This window comes from Suncus etruscus, chromosome 10, assembly GCF_024139225.1.
Source record: "Suncus etruscus isolate mSunEtr1 chromosome 10, mSunEtr1.pri.cur, whole genome shotgun sequence".
Taxonomy (NCBI): Eukaryota; Metazoa; Chordata; class Mammalia; order Eulipotyphla; family Soricidae; genus Suncus; species Suncus etruscus.
In genome coordinates, this window is record NC_064857.1 from 11,898,260 (window position 1) to 11,913,310 (window position 15,051).

Sequence of the window (15,051 nt, forward strand, 5' to 3'; positions counted from 1 at the left end):
TCATCTACCTGATTCTATTCATCCTTCAAGTCGTAGCTCATGGAAGACCTTCAACTCAAGTACTATCATCACATTTATTTTTTAATCTTCCCCATTACACTGTTAATGGTTCTTTCTAGTATACATTGTAATTGCTCCCACCAAGGCAGTATAAATAATGATCAAATGTGTACAAAACAAAGAACACAAATAATATCAAGCATTATCTACATATTCTCTTTAGAACTGAAACTTATTATAGCTAGTATATAATATATAAATATTATAATGAAGATCCTATTCAGGTAGGACTAAAAACAACCCTCCCCCCTCCATTTCTCTACCTTGTGAACTCCATGTCCACTTTACCAACTTGAGTTTATAACTACAGTTGCTCATATGAAAATATTTAATGTCAAAGTGAAAGATTACTAAAAGTGATTACCTAAAACACTCATTTGACTTTTTAAATATTCACATGACAAAAAGTATTTGAATTTTTTGAGTTCATATAAGAGAAAATCTCAGAGAAAAGAAGAGACTAAGAGAAAAGCTCTTAGTTTCTACACCGCAAATTGAAAAACATGAATTTGAACATGAAAGGAACACAAGCATCTTAACTATAGCATTTAGTATAACAGTCAAAATATGGATACAACCCACACGTACAATTATAGATAAATGGATCAAGAATTATGACATGTAACACTATGTAGCTGAAAGAAAAGACAAAAATCATGCTGCTTTCCGCCAACAGGGATTGTACAGGAGTAGCTCATTATGTTAAGCAAAATAAGTCAGAGGGGGAAAGGATGAATAGATGATGATGTCACTCATCTGTGGAACACAGAAAATCAAAGTAAGAATACAGACAGTACTACGCATTGGTGATGATCCCCTGACATTAGAATACAGACCAATTAACAAATGGAGGGGATGAAAAGGAGGTCAAGGCAGACCAGGCCAGAAGAGACATAAAGACCTAGAGCAGGTCTTGGGCACTCGGTGGGTGTGGAAGTGATAGTTTATAAAGGGTGGGGATATAGGTTTGTATATCAATATACACATTTCAACTATGTAATTATCTAGACTTAATTAAAAATTAAAAAACAAAAACATAATGCTCTCGGGTCCAGAGCAGGTAGGGCATTTGCCTTGTATGCAGCTGACCCAGGTTTGATACCAGCATATATAATCTAGTATCTCATATAGAGAGCTCAAGCACTGCCAGGAGTAATTCCTAAGCACAGAGACAGAAGTAACACCTAAGCACGATGGATGTGGGTCCTAAAACAAACAAAAAAATTAATGCTCTAACTCTGATTTCAAATTAGCTCAAAGCTAATTTCCAAATTATTCATTTATGAGTGGAGAGGGAGATGGCTGCTTAAATATATATACACACATATATACACAACACACACACACACAAAGTTTTCCACCAAAATGTATAATTAGTAGTGAGACATTATGACCAACCCATACAGCTCTACCAAAACCATAAAAATCAAATTATGTGTTATACAAAGAGACCTGTTATTTGTACAATTCATGATACTTCTCTGTGGTATATGTACTACACAAGCAGATTTTCAAAATAAATTGCTAAGATGGAAAAAAATAAGGACTGGGCCAGAGAGATAGCACAGTAGTAGGGCGTTTGCCTCACACACAGCCAATCCAAGACAGACAGATGGTGGTTCGAATCCTGGCGTCCCATATTGGTCCCCTGTGCCTGCCAGAAGCAATTTCTGAGTGCAAAGCTAGGAGTAACCTTTTAGAGCCTCACGGTATGACCCAACACCCCCCCCCACCAAAAAAATAACCCAAAAAGGAAAAAAAAATTGACGGTACTTTGTATTTTGCCTAGAACAGTGTTTAACAAACTATTTTGTATCTCTTTTATCTAAAATTTCTGAATTCAAAAATTATATTCATCCAAAGAGCTTTATTTTTAGACTAAGTTTCAGCAAAAGTGCACAAAAAATTCTCACCAATGCATTCAATTGCAAGGGAATCTCCTTCAAAGTCACTGGAGTTTTAAAAACATACTTGCCAATGAAAGACAAGTGTAAATAGAATCTCAAAATCAAATGCATACATCCAAACAGCCTTTACTTTTCAAGTGGTCTTTTAAAGGAGCAACCATGCTTCTCAAATTTATCTCTTTAAAATTATCAAAATGAAAAAAAGTAAAAATGAGGTATTAAAAACTCCTCCCCAAAACATCAGATTAGAAAGCACTGCTTTAGACAACAATGTCATTAAAATAACTGAGTAAAATGGGGAACCTAAATTTCACTGGGTCTTCAAAGAATTATGAAAGTAGAAATAAAGCAGAAAAAAAAAAAAGAAATAAAGCAGAATTCTCTGGTAACTGCATTTGCTTTCCTTGAAGCAAGCAATAATTTCCAGTAAAGACTCCAAATTATAAGTTCATTTGAGCCCTGGGTCAACATCACAAAACTATTTAATTTATGCTTTCAGTTGTTGAAAACAAAATTCTGGCAACAATATTGTAGAAGGCCACAAGATGGTGTTGTTGCTTCAAAAATGCATCTTTCCAAATAAACTCATTTGCAGGATAATAATTTCCTACCATTAAAGAGATATAAGAATATTAGCACTTCACTAGGAAACATGAGAACACAAATGTTAATCAAATTTAGCAGCAATTATTCTACCTTGTAGGGACAGTTCGTAAAATTGGACTCTGGCCCCATTACTGTGTCTTTATCACATTTCTTTTTCTTTTGGCTCTAGCTTTTTACTACACCGGTCAGAATTTTTAAAAAAAACTATTTTTGTCTTCCTTTGGAGGTGGGGCCAGCCCAGTGTAAGACAAAAGACTTATCCACTTATCTATCTCTCCTGCCTGTATTTTATCTTTTCAGGCACTGTTTTTTTTTTTAAGTCTTAGTTTAGGGAAATGATTTTTGTTTCTTTGTTTTATAAGGACAGATATTAAAAATCATTTAGATATTAAAAATCATTTATGTCAATGAAGAATTATACTTTAATGATTCCATTGTTAAAAATGCAATAGTATCATCTTCCTACTTTACCATGACTTCTCAATTTCTTAAAATAATCATTATTTTGCTTACAATGGAAAACTACCAAGACTTTTCAAGCAAATTTTCTTGCTATTTGGAAATTTCACCACAGATTTTGGTGAATAGCCATAGAAAACCAGTTTCCCATTTCCGTGCTGTATAGTATCAATCAAGAAAATAAAATCTGTGCTCGCTTCGGCAGCACATATACTAAAATTGGAACGAAACAGAGAAGATTAGCATGGCCCCTGCGCAAGGATGACATGCAAATTCGTGAAACGTTCCATATTTTAAAAAAATAAATAAATAAAATAAAATTTGAAATTAGGGCAAAGAGGGACCACTGTGACAATGATAGCTGGAAATGATCACTCTTGACAAGAACTAGGTGCTGAAAGGGGGTAAAGTGATAGGCATCATACAGTAACAGTATTGCAAACTGCAGTGCTGAAAAGAGAAAGAAAGAGAAGAAAAAGATAATAGAGCAGGCTGGGGAAGGAGGTCTGGGAAGAAAGGTAGAATGGTAAAGAGATGGGTGTTGGAACCTTATATGACTGAAACTCAATCGTGAACAACTTTTAACGGTGTAGGTGATTCAATTAAAAAATTCATTTTATTTTATTCTTTGGTTGGTTTTTTTTTGGCCACACCCAGAGACACTCAGGGGTTACTCCTGACTCTGAGCTCAGGGGACCATTGGGATGCAATGGATTGAACCCGAGTCCATCCTGGGTCACCCACATGCAAGGCTGTGCTACCATTTCGGCCCAACATTTATTTTAATCTTAAAAAGGAAATAAAAATTGAGCCAGAGAGATAGTTGCCTTGCATGCAGATGACCAGAGAGGGGTGGGGGCGGGGGGATTATAGTCTCTTGAAAATCTGGTTTGAAATGTATGAAATTAAGTATTCTGTAGGCATGAGAATAATAGTCATAACTGAGTCCACTTATTTTGTTTGTTTTAGGGGGGGTCATACCAGGTCACACTCAGGGGTAATTATTCCTGACAGTGCTTAAGGGAGGGATGAGGGGTGAAGGAAATAGTCAGGAACTAACCCAGGTCAGCTCTTGGGCCCTGGGCACATGCCTACTTTTTTTGCCTTTTTTAAAAAATGGAATCCTATATTTTTCTTTTTATTTCTTAATTACTTCATATAAGTATCAGGCAACAAAGTTGTTCAGAATATAATTTTTTCCCCAAAAAGTTGTTCATGATATTCAGTCATACCCTTCACCAGCGCATATTGCCCTTTGTCCCTCCCTCTCTCTACATTCTCTTCCCCCACTCTTTATACACTGTTGTTTTACTCTTGAAGTACATTTTTATTGACCCCAGAGCGATAGCACAGGGGGTAGGGCATTTGCCTAGCATGAGGCCAACCCAGGTTCAATCCCCGACATCCTATATGGTCCCTCGAGCCTGACAGAAGTGATTTCTGAGCGCAGCCTGGAGTAACCAGAGTGCCAATGGATATGGCCCCCAAAATAACAAAAACAAAACAAAACATTTTTATTACATTTCATGAAGCAGGAAATAGAAGTCAGGAATGGACAGAGATAAAACTGAAGCTAGGAAAACACATAACTTTCTTCTGTGTCTGGAGAAGCCCCCAAAATAAACAAAAAGAACTTCATGTACCGTATTTGTCGGCGTATAAGACGATCCTTCAACCCATAAAAAACTTCCTAAAAGTCGGGATTCATATTATATGCTGGTATACGGCATGCTGAAACTTGTTCCAGCTTCAGGGATGAATGATCTTACTTTTAAGACTTTTAGGAAGTTTTTCATGGGTTGAAGGGTCGTCTTATACGCTGGCAAATACGGTAAGTAGTCATGGAGATCTGCCAACGATTCAATTCCAAAGTGCCAATTTCTAGTCTGAAAAGAGCATCTTGGGGTAGGGTAATATAATACAGAAAATTGCTTCAAAGTCAGACCTACTCAGACCCAAATTTTAACTATTTTAACACGACTCTCAGTTTTCTTATTTGTAAACTGGAAAAAATGAACATAGCTTCATGAAGAATAGAAATATCAATATTAACTCAGCAAAACAAAACTGTTTCTAGAATATGAAATATTGAAGGCGTTCATTCTAACATGAACACCCTTCCATCACCTCACCATTTTCAATAAGCTTGATCCTGCGAAACGCCAATATTTTCCCACTGCATTAACATGGCAATGCAGAGGTTATGAAAACCACTGCATAATTGTCACAGAGTTGGTGCCAATTTTGACCAAAAAGGAGGGTGTGACCATTATGGGAAGCTGCCATATACCCCTCTACCCCAAACTGGGACTGTGCAGGTATTACTTAAAGTGAGAGTGGACAATTCTGTACTGAAAGATAGCATTTCAGTCATAGGAATATGCTGCAAAATATATACATAGCAATCCCCTGTCTATATTGATCTGCAGTAAAATTCAGGTCAAAATTATACTTAAGCACTTGATAAGAATATTGCAGTACTAAATTTTATCATGACTTCAAGATATTTTAGTTATCCCATTAACAAAGAATATCAATATACTATTTACAGATACACTTAAGTATTTTAAAGCTTTATACTTCTAAGGAGGTTATATATGCAAATAATTAAATATATCTCCTCTCTAAAATTAAGAAAAGAAGCACAACAGTCATCAATGGCCAGGTATCAGGAACTCAACTTGAAAAAATAAGTTATTTATTTATTACTTATTTATATGCAATAGTTAGATATTATAGCACTAAGTGAATTTACTAAGTGCAATAGCTAAAGTCACATACTAAGTATGAATTGGGAATTATAATTGTCATTCTGCTTATGAATGAAAATTTAATTCAAACAAGACTTTAAATCTAAGAATGATTTGATCAAGATCACTTTGCCAATAACTGAACAATATTCTTATTTTTATTCCAACAGTATTCTCACTTTTATCTTAAACTCCAAAACAGACATTTCAAAGAAAAAAAAACCCACAAGACTTTAAAACAAGTCATATTCACAAAAATTTCTTAACTAGAGCAATAAATTTCACGAGAATAATGCATACTTTCCATTCACACCTAAACATAATATTTTTCACAGCTCACAGGACAAATAAGACGTTAAGTTTATGACTCTTTCTCTCCCAAAAGATTGGACTACAAGATCCGTAAAGTCAAAAACAATAGCCTTCTCAAACAAATGCCAGCTAATCCTTCATCCCTAAGCTATGGCAGAATCATGATTTTGGCATGCTTCTTTTTCAAACCTCAAAATGTTCTAACAGGATAAAAATATGGTTGCTTTCCAATGACAGCCCCACTTTTAAATATCTGCCCTTCAATTACAGGGACAAGATTCATGAAGATTTAAGTGACATGGACCCAGGCTGCCACAACCAATGTCCTCAGCAGAAGCCAGAGAAAAAAAAAGTGTCGATGATTTTTGACTGGAAAACTTAAAAACCATTTTTCTCAGGCTTTCTTTTTAAGTTGGTGGCCTCGTGCTAGACACTGGCTTTTCCCCACAAGCAATGTCCTTGGCACCCTCTTAGACAACAAAAACCCAAGTTCAAAAAGTCTTCCAATCATAACCTTTTTAGCAAATTATTTTAGTTATGTGACAAACACAGTATAATCTGATTTAAAAAATAGAAATGTCTAATTGTTTTACTGGGCTTTAAATAGATCTCTTATTTAAAAGAATCTTTTTTTTTTTTGAAACATGAGGATTTTTAAACTTTAACAGAAGGAAGCTTCACTGATGTATCTTGCAGGGTTACTTATCTCTTGCTTAATACATGCAGTAATCAGTCTTATCAAGTTTATTTAGCTTAGTTCTTTGTATTTATATTATACTTGTACATTTAGTGAACAATGTAGCTGAAGAATTATCTTAGGGGGCCATAGTGATATGATTGTGCTAGGAGTAAGGCAGGGGGTAGGGCTGACCCGGGGTTTGATCCCCTGCATCCTATCTGGTCTCTAGAGCCTGCCAGGAATGATTCTGAGCTCAGAATTTTTGTAAACCAGTTTTGTAAACCCCGAGTGTCGCCGGGGATGGCCCCAAAACCAAAAACTTAAACAAAATTATCTCGGGACTGAAGATATAGTATAGCAGATGAGGTACTTGCCTTGCACCCGGCTGACTCCAATTTGATCCTCAGCATCTCGCATCAACCAAGCCCGGCTTTGATCCCTGACATCATATATGACTGATTCCCTGACTCAGAAGATCATTGAGCACAGTGCCAGGAGTAAGCCCTGGGCACGGCTGGGTGTGGCCCCCAAAACAAACAAATTATCTCAGAGAACTGTAGAACCCCAAATTACCTGTTTCTACAAGCAGTTACCAAACGATTTCTCATAAAATCATCTAGGTTTGTAAAATGAAAAAAAAAAAAAATCTGGGTTTGTAAAACAGCAGAATTCTTCACTGAGCTCCACTGCAAAGGACCATCCCACAGACTTCAGAATTGAACAAGTATACCATACCAGATGGAAGAACTGTATTTGGACAAATGCTATTCTAGCCCTAGATTATAATTCAACCATGCACAGTGGGTAACAATTTCTTACTCCCAAACTGCATAGCCAAAAAACCATCCTGGGATAAAAACAGCCAGTCATGTTGAGTCAGTAACTTTCTCAGAGCCCAGTCTTTCAGAAACATGTTTTTTTAACTGTTTGCATTGGAACCTCAGCATTCTTTTTATTGTGGTGGGGTCAGGGAACAACCTTGTGATCTCCAGTAGCCACACACTTAGATGTGATGCTTCTATGCAAGCTTCACAGTGTGGAGATCTGGGAATCACCCCTGGTGAGGGGAACAGCAATGGTGTTAAAACTGGAGGCACCATGCAAGCAAGGCAAGCATCTGGCCCCGGACCCATATCCCTGGGCTCTTAAAACACATTTCTTAAGTTGAGATAAGATTTGATACACAGCTGTGTTCCTGACAAAATGAAGCTATTGCCATCCTTAAGGAATGAATGACTCAAAGAAAAGATTGCTTGCATAAACAGTCAACTTCATAATTATAATAAATTAGGAGCAATAAAATAATTTAAGAGACCAGGTGGTAGTACAGCAGTTAGGAAACACTCCTATGTAGTTAGCCCTGGTTCAAGCTATACTCCACCACCAGGTACAGCATCAGCAGGTAAAGTCCTAGACCCCCAAGTGTGACTGGGTACTGCTCTGGAAGCCCCAAAACACCACACAGTGTGGCCCTGGAACTCTAGAACCATATCTGCAAGTCTTCACATTAATTAAACCTAGCTTAAAATTAAACATTTTGCTTAGAGGGGCCTCAGGCACCCTGAGCATTGCTTGGAAAATCCTCAAATTCAGAAAAAAAAACTATGTGGGTGTTGCTTCTGCTCAGGAACTAAACTTTTTGCTTCAAAAATGTTATTTCAATCAATCTTACATAAATCTAGACAAGGGGCTGAAGATTTAGCAGAGCTGACAGGCACTTGTTTGAATGCCTCTGACTCAGATTCAATCCCCAGCACCACTGCCAGGAGTGATCCCTAAGTGCAGAGCCAGAAGTAAAGAAGTGTACTGTTTCTAGCACTGCTTATAGAACTAAGAAAATAATGCTATGAGTGGTATCGAAACTTCCTTACTTAAAAGTTATGGTTCTTTTTTTTTGTTTGGTTTTTCAGGCCACACCCGTTTGATACTCAGAGGATACTCCTGGCTAAGCGCTCAGAAATTGCCCCTGGCTTGGGGGGACCATATGGGATGCCGGGGATCGAACCCTGGTCCTGATCCTTGGCTAGCGCTTGCAAGGCAGACACCTTACCTCTAGCGCCACCTCGCCGGCCCCGAAAGTTATGGTTCTTAACACATTTCAGCATGCCTTTAATGACAGGAAAATCTAATTCACTTATTATTTCTAAAGTAAAGTATGTTCTAACTTCTAACTGATAGAGTTCATTTAACTCTGCTGCACACTAAATACAACTCTTGACAATTTGATTAATCTATGACCACAGTGTTCTTCCAGTAAGAACTCAGCAGTTTGCTTCCCTCCAATCATATTTAATCATAATTGTAGGCATAATAAACAATTAGCAAAAGAACCCAGTCTCTTTTGTTAATGCTAACTCATTTATAATTCTGTTAACATTAAAGATTTTTTCTAAACTGCCCAAGTAACTTGGGTCAGGGAGGAATTGTCAAGAAAACACTTTAAGGTACTTTTATCTAAACCCTTCTTTGTGCACCAGACTTTCCTATTTATATAAATTACATATCTCAGTGCATTCTATTGTCATACTCCTCCCCACAGAAGCCCAGAATTTACAGAGGTTTGATCGAGGACACAGAGGCCAATCTTTTTTAAATGTACATGAAATGCCTCAAAAATATACCCAAACATGCTTAAATACTTAAAGACTACAATCCTATTATATAATCATTGTGAAACAAACAAAAATTATAGAGCAACACTTATTTTCTTCTAAAGGTAAGTGATAAAACTCCAACAAGCAAGCAATGGATCTATCATATCAAGGAGAGATGGCCATCACTTATTCCACACATTTCCCTAGAGAGAGAGGAATTGTATTCCAGTCTTCTCAAGGAAAAATGTATTCTCTTCAATATCGTGAGTCTTCTTCATGGAATAGTAGCTGATCCCAACAGTTTTGAAAAGAATAAATGTGTGAGGCAGCAGCAATGGGGCTATGCTCTTTCCAAGCCTCAAAACCTAGTTGCTTCTGCTTTTGGATTCAAGTGATCCATTAAAATGACACAGTGTCAGCTCTGCAATACTTCAAGCACAGAAACCAGGGCTTTCAGACGACAAAACTATGTGGTGAAACAGAAAGAACAGAAAGGTGAAAAGGAGAAAAATCAGTATCCAGATAATCTTTCTGGTAAAAGCAGCCTTTGACAGTGGTGAGGCACAGTCAGCCTGAGGGCCTTACCAGGCCACAAAATCATGCTTCTCACAGGTTGCCCACAGCCTGTCTGCCCATATTATATGACCTGAGAATGATATAAATATCCAAATGATCGTTGGCAGAAAAAAACATTCTCCACTTCTGCTTTAGAGACCACCAGGAAACTAAGCTAGGAGTAAGAATATGTGAGTGAGTTTGAGTGAATGAGTGAGTGAGTGAGTGAGTGTGGGGGGTATGTATTGTGTTTCTCAGAAAAAAACAGAGAAACTAATTGTTTTAACAGTGTAAGGCTGCTACACAGCACTGTATAGTCGAAACAAAGCTCATCTTTGTTTCTTAGTTTTCACACCATTTCTTCAAAACTCAGAGAAAAGGAAGGGTATTAAGTCTGATCCCAAACATTCACACAACCTTGGGAGATCAAGTCTACACTGGTGCTCAACTGAGAGACTCTACTAAGTTCCATGTTCTAGAGGACAACTACATATTGGATCTCAGCACTGTCTCAACACCCAGCACTCCTAGACTGCAAGCAAAGGTGGACCATTACGGTATGAACGAATAGGATTTAAGGACTCTTAGAAAATGCAGATAGATGTTCCTTGTAATATAGGAATTCTATGATATTTGGCATAATATAAATGTGTTTATTTTAAGTTATCTAAATTAGACATTTTCTTTCTCTTTCTTTTTTTGGTTTTTGGGCCACACCTGCCTGCAATGCTCAGGGTTCTTCCTGGCTCTGCACTCAGGAAGTACTCCTATGGGTGCTCAGGGCTATATGGTTGGAATGCCAGGAATGGAACCTGGTTCAGCTGCATTCAGGCAACTCCTTACTATCACTCCAGCCCCTATACAAGGATTTCTTAATATTAAATGGAAATACTTTTAACATAGTGGCAAAAAAAAATCACAAAATGTCAAAATTACATTTTGAGGGTTAGATTCTCATATGCTCCACCCAAAGCAAATCTGCAAGCTTAGACTTTTCGAAAATTAGAATTTTATCTAGGAAATCAGCCGAAATCAAATCAACTAATTTTCAAAGGTTGAATACCTACATTTCATCACTGTGCTCTCAGAAAAATCTACATTAGCTTTTTTCTTGATAGGAGGAAAATGACATAGTGATACTGCTTAATAATCTGTCAACAGCCACTGTAAGGAAGTTTCTGTTTTAATCCAAATGAAGGAATATAAAAGCTCAGATCTACACAATACAAAGTTCATATTCCAAATTCATACTTCTCATAGCTATCAGTTAAATTTCCATTAGTCAGTAGGTAAAGATATGTTTTACCACTAGTTCTAAATTTAGCCACTCTTTCGCCATGTGCCTCAACATTTTAATTTTAAAACTCTGAGTTTGAGATTATTCATCTAAGATATGATTATCTCCTGACACACTTATGCTCTGTGGTCATGAGTACCAAATAGTCTATGAAAACATTATGAAGAAATGAAAAATGCTACAGACAGTAAGATATGATATTTTTCATAAAATCAGCAAGCATTAAAACATCTTATGTGCTATTTAGAAATGTAATTCTTTAATAGATTTTAGTTATTAATTCTTTGAAAACACTGAAAAGGCTGATTTACTGCTTTTCCACTACTTGTAATAATTAACTCATATTTTGATAAGAGAACAAAAGACCCCCATGTTTCTAATTATTTATTGAATCAAAGTCTCTAGAGCTGGAAAAGGTATCTGCTCATTTCCCTACCAGAAGGTAATCTCATAGGAGTCGAAAAGTCAATTGTTTATCAATAAAACTAGGTCTTACCCACACTAAGACTAATTACCTAACCCGATTAAAATGCATTCACTAGAACCCCACATTTTATTCTGTCTAGTTTACATTTTGGCCTAACAAATGCTTTTTGAAAGAAAGGACTAATTCTAAGCTGAATTTCAGTTGAATTAAGATAAAAAATTACCCAAAAAGTTTATATTTTACACCTACCTTGAGGGGATTTTTATCAGTAATTAAAAGGATCTGAAGGTACTGTTGTTTTAAAATGTTTACAATAGGGCAGTACAGAAGGTGAGGCTCTTACTTGTATGTGCCTGGCTCTGATTTAATCCCAGGGACCATATATGTTCCTCAAGCCTCATCAACAGTGATCCCTAAGCGCAGGAGTAAACTCTGAGCACTGCTGGGTGTGACCCCAAAACCAAAAATAATAAAAATTAAGTAAATAAGGGGCCGGCGAGGTGGCGCTAGAGGCAAGGTGTTTGCCTTGCAAGCGCTAGCCAAGGAAAGGACCACGGTTCGATCCCCCGGCGTCCCATATGGTCCCCCCAAGCCAGGGGCAATTTCTGAGCGCTTAGCCAGGAATAACCCCTGAGCAACAAACGGGTGTGGCCCGAAAAACCAAAAAAAAAAAAAAAAAGTTGGGGAAAGTAATGCCTGGGGCCGGGCGGTGACGCTGGAGGTAAGGTGCCTGCCTTGCCTGCGCTAGCCTAGGACGGACCGCGGTTCGATCCCCCGGCGTCCCATATGGTCCCCCAAGAAGCCAGGAGCAACTTCTGAGCGCATAGCCAGGAGTAACCCCTGAGTGTCACAGGGTGTGGCCCAAAAACCAAAAAAAAAAAAAAAAAAAATTAAGTAAACAAAAAGTTTTGCAAGAATTCTGAATTGCCCCCATCCCAACTTCCTGGTCCTGGATTCACAGGATGAGGTTTAGGTGTTCTGTGTTCTCCCTGAAATTACATCAACAAGTTATATATGAAAATCTGCCAGCTCAGAGATCAGACGTACTGCACTGCTGTGGTTCCAGCTGCTGGCCCTGCTGCCCTAAGCTACAGCTCAGTTCCCCGATGCTTCTGATCAGCCGCACCCGCTGGCAGAGGGCACCCAGTGTTGGCAGGCTCTCCCTAGGTGGTGGGCTCTCTGGGCCCCAACTCTGCAATACCCAGCTGCAGGCTGAAGGCTGAGGACTGAGGGTAGCCATAGGCTCTCCTGGCTATTTCTTCGCTTTGGCGGAGTTGTAGGTCAGGGTGATGGGCCCAGACTTCCCCTTGTTCTTATCAGCCGGCTTAAACATCTGAAAGGAGCACATGACTGTCTTGTCCACAATCATCATCACTCCTGTGATGTCGAACTCACCGCAGAAGTTGGGAGCTAAGAAGAGTGTCTCCAGCGGCTGCCTGGCAAAGAACTAGTGGCCATCCTTGACCACCGGCAGCTGAGGTCCAGGTCGTGCTTGTGCAGGAATGTGGCCACCACCTGGGCCTCGAAGGTGAAAGAGAGCCCGTGGTCCTTCTCGCCCAACTCTGCACATCCTTGTTGGGGTTCGAACACTACAGCCGGTCGCATAGCAGCCCCTGGTTGGGCATGTCCCTCGATCTCATGATGGGACAGATCTGCTCCAGAAACTGCAGGTCTAGGAACAGGCCTCTGTGGCAGCAAAAAATCTCTGGTCCACGATGGCTGCGATGGGCAAGCAGTTGAAGCAGTCAGTGAAGAACTTCCACAGCTTGATATGGTAGCACCTCTTATTTGTTGTAGAAGTCGTAGATGTAGTTGATGCTGACACCCTCATGGTTGCCCTGCAGCAGGAAGAAGTTCTTGCAGGGCCAGAGAGAGCACAGTGGTAGGTCATTTACCTTGCACGTGACTGACCCAGGATGGACACAAGTTTGACCCCCGGCATCCCATATGGTCCCCCGAGCCTGCCAGGAGCGATTTCTGAGTGCAGAGCTAGGAGAAACCCCTGAGCACCTCCAGGTGTGGCCCAAAAGACAAACAAAAGAAGTTCTTGGAGTACTTGATCTTGCAGGCCAGCAGCAGGCAGATGGTCTTGGTCTCTAGTAACTGCTTGCCTTGGTCCACGCAGACCCTCAGAAGAGGGAACTGATCCGGGTGGGAAGGCCCCATACTCGAAAAGCCACAGTACATGGTAGTATTGGCCTAGAAGTCGCTGCAGATCTTGAGGGGTCTTCGAGCTCTAGCAGGCTGGGCTGGCTCAGGAAAATCTCCTGGAACTTGAGGCATAGGCTGTGGATCTCATTCTCTGCCAGCTGGATGTTCTTTCCAAGCTGTGAGTTTCACACTTGCAGCAGGATCCCAATGAGCAAGTGTAGGTTGAGATTCTCCCTGTCGAACAAGGTGGCCTGCTCCTGCCTCCCCTTCCCTTTCTTTTTTTTAAACAAATCTAGACACTTTTGATTTTTCTCTCCACAACTGCCAGGACTGGAGTAGAATAAATAGAATAAAACCATCAGAAGTTGACTAAAGGCTGTAAAGTATTACTTATGCCACAGAGAAGAGCTCCCATGAATATTGCTCGAAATTCTGCAACAAATCTTCCTTCCCAACCTGGCTCAGAAGCCTCTTAACTTTTACTGTCTTCGTTTTCTCTCCCAGCATCCAATCCTATTCCACTTTGCTCCTCCTTTCCATTTCCTATCTCACCCCTCAATTCAAACCCTTAACACATATGATCATGGCTATCAGTAGTCATTCTACCTCCAGGTTCTCTCTCCCCACTTACAACACGGAACTTCCAGAATAATCCTCTGAAACCAAAGCTTTAATCATTTCATTCCCCAGTCAAAAACATCTGGAGGGGGCAGAGAAATAGCACAGAGGAAGGGCTTTTGCCTTGTATGTGTGCATGACCTGGGAGGATCCCAGTTAGATTCCCAGCATCCTATATGGTCCCCCAGCCTGCCAGCGGTGACTTTTGAGTGCGGAGCCAGGAGTAATCCCTGAGCACCATTCCCATGACCCAAAACCAAATCAATGAATAAATAAAGTTAAAAAAAAAAAACAAAAAACAGAAACATCTGGAAGCCACCTACCATGCACAAGTTTCTCAGCATGGCATTCCTAGGCAATCAATTAATGACCTAGATGATTACTTCCGGCTTCAACACTTTTCCTTTTGGGGACAAATACTTTGTTCTCCCCATTCCTTGATTGGATTATCTTTCCCAGCTATCAGGAGATAGCCATCCCTCCAAAGAATTGTGCAGCCTGAAGCTCTGTGAACTAATAATAATCCTCCCAGCTTTTCTATTGCCAAATGAGAGGTGAGCTCTAGCTATCTCCCAGCTCTGATTCTAAAATCTGTGTGCAAGTTAACTACATGGTAAAAGGCAAATAAAGCGTTTC

General features: G+C 39.3%; 1 non-coding gene and 1 pseudogene across 1 annotated transcript; one reads left to right on the forward strand and one right to left on the reverse strand.

Moving 5' to 3' along the window:
• The first annotated feature begins 3,221 nt into the window (after positions 1–3,221).
• Positions 3,222–3,328, forward strand: LOC126021442 (U6 spliceosomal RNA). Its single transcript, XR_007499957.1, has one exon. It is a non-coding gene; the product is annotated as a U6 spliceosomal RNA (small nuclear RNA).
• Positions 3,329–12,898: 9,570 nt separating this feature from the next.
• On the reverse strand, positions 12,899–14,759 carry LOC126020849 (serine/threonine-protein phosphatase PP1-alpha catalytic subunit-like; annotated as a pseudogene).
• Positions 14,760–15,051: the final 292 nt, after the last annotated feature.